Below are 2158 nucleotides of genomic sequence, written 5' to 3' on the forward strand. Positions count from 1 at the left end.
TTCACTGAGCCTGGGTCTAAGACATTCACCTGTTTCCCCTCACAGGCTGGTGACCCTCTCAGGGAGGAACAGCCCATCCCCTCCCAGTCTTGGCTTAGGCTGGGTCTGCCCAGGTTGGCCTGGGACAAGAAGCAATGGCCAGCCTGGGGGTCCAGCTGAGAGTCATGGACTCGGACCCCAGAAGGATGGATGGGCCTGGCCCCCGGCATGTGGATTTGGGCTGGCAGCCCGGGCCAGGTAGGAAGGGAAGTTACTCACAGAGAACATTCAGGGTGAACGGGTCACTACAACCAGTACTCCCTGGGTTCGGAGTTTCACACTCATAGGTTCCTGCGTCATTTCTTGTGACACCGTGTATAGCGAGAGTCCTGTTGTCCAGGGAAAGCTCCAGGTTGGCGCTGGCCAGGAGGCTCTCATTGTTTACTGACCACAGGTACCTTATGTCTGAGTCTGAGGTCCACACATTATTACAACAGAATCCACATTCTCCACGGGGTTGGAGTTGTTGCTTGCGATGCTGGGTTTGGGTAACTCCGCTGTGCAGACAACAGAGAGAACATTGCCCTGGGTGGTTGGTACGTGAAATTTCTCCAAAGGCATCTATTTATTAAAAAAGATTTTATTTATTTATTTATTGAAGAAAGAGAGAGAGAGAGAGCACGCACACACAGAAGCAGGGGGAGGAGCAGAGGGAGAGGGAGAAGGAGACCCCCTGCTTCGTAGGGAGCCACATCTTGGGCTTGGGCTCGATCCCTCGATCCCAGGACCCTGGGATCTGAGTTGAAGGCAGACACTTAACCGATTCAGCGCCCCAGGGGCCCCGTTCCACAAGCATCTTGAATCAGAGTTGTCATCTCTCACCTCTCAGCCAACCTGAAGCCTTCAAAGATTAGGCAGGTGTGTGTCGCTCAGGACGAATGCATGAGGATCTGAGCGCTAGGAGAAAGTAAAGCCCCTGCTCTGTGTGCTTACAACACAGGCTGTCTCCAGTGTCAATTACAGAGCAGGATTTGGTCCTGGAGGACACAGGACAGAGTCAGAGACAGCCCCGGGCCTCTCCTGGCTCGGCACTAACCTGCCAGCCCAGCCTGGGGATGGGGGTCTGAGCAGAAATGACACCCGGAGACAGCAGGAACAGCCCGGAGGTCAGTCCAGTACTCAGGTCCCAGGGGCCTGGACGGCAGCTCTGCCCAGCTGTTTGATAATGAGTGACATGAGGCAGTGACCCCATCCATGGCAGAGCCGAGTCCAGTGACCAAGCAGAGAGTGAGGGAATGAGCAGGAAGCAGGGGTGGTGAGGGAATGAATGATGCATTATCTCTTCAGAGAGGTGTCCTAGGTGCAGGATCCTAGCAGATCTGGCCATCAGGGTCCCTGCCCTCCAGCGGGAGAGACACCCACACCGTTCACTCCTTCCCTCCTAACAAAAGCAACTGAGTTGCCCCCAGTCAGCTCTGCCCAGGAGCCCTAACTCCATCCTGGCACAGACCCCCAGGGTCATTAGAATCAGCAGCCCCAACACAGGGATCTGGCAGGGGCTTTCTGGGCTGAGCACCGGTGGGGATCCCAGAGGCCTCTCAGGACTTGTCCTGCCTGGGGCGTGCAGAGCTCCAGATCCCTGAATCTGGATTCTGGGAAAGGAATTCTAATCTAATGAAGTTGTCTCCACTGTGTGTGTCCTGCACTAAATGCTTGAACCCTCCCTCCCCCCAACAAAACATAATGCAGAGAGGGGGATGGAGGCCCAGCCCCGGCCTGTGAATCCTGTTGTGTGAAGTAGAATTCACCCCACCCAACACCAGAGGTGAGAGAGGAATTACTCACGGAATATGCACCACTGTCCTGTTACTTGTTCAACTTGAAAATTTCTCTTTGTGATTTGTACGGTGTAGTATCCTGTGTCATTCAGGGTGATGTTCTGGAACAGCAGGGATCCGTTGGGGTATATTGTCTCTCTGCCGCTGTGTGCAGACCCTGCCATAGTATTTTGTGTGTCTACTACATATGATACGATTTGAAGGCTGGGCTCTGCAGTTTCCCCTCGGAACCAGCCATAGCCTAGAGAATCCCCAGGCAGATTGTGGACCCTCAGAAGAACATTCTTCCCTTCGGCAACACTGGGCGGCACCGATTCCACAGTGACTTGGGCAGTGGTGGG

The 2158-nt window shown here is 54.5% G+C and overlaps 1 pseudogene; it reads right to left on the reverse strand.

The window, feature by feature from the left end:
* Positions 1-6: 6 nt before the first annotated feature.
* Positions 7-2152, reverse strand: LOC112818053 (cell adhesion molecule CEACAM8-like; annotated as a pseudogene).
* Between the last annotated feature and the right edge of the window lie 6 nt (positions 2153-2158).

Source organism: Callorhinus ursinus, unplaced genomic scaffold (genome assembly GCF_003265705.2).
Source record: "Callorhinus ursinus isolate GAN/ISIS: 27379988/994484 unplaced genomic scaffold, GSC_fseal_2.0 scaffold7914, whole genome shotgun sequence".
Classification (NCBI taxonomy): Eukaryota; Metazoa; Chordata; class Mammalia; order Carnivora; family Otariidae; genus Callorhinus; species Callorhinus ursinus.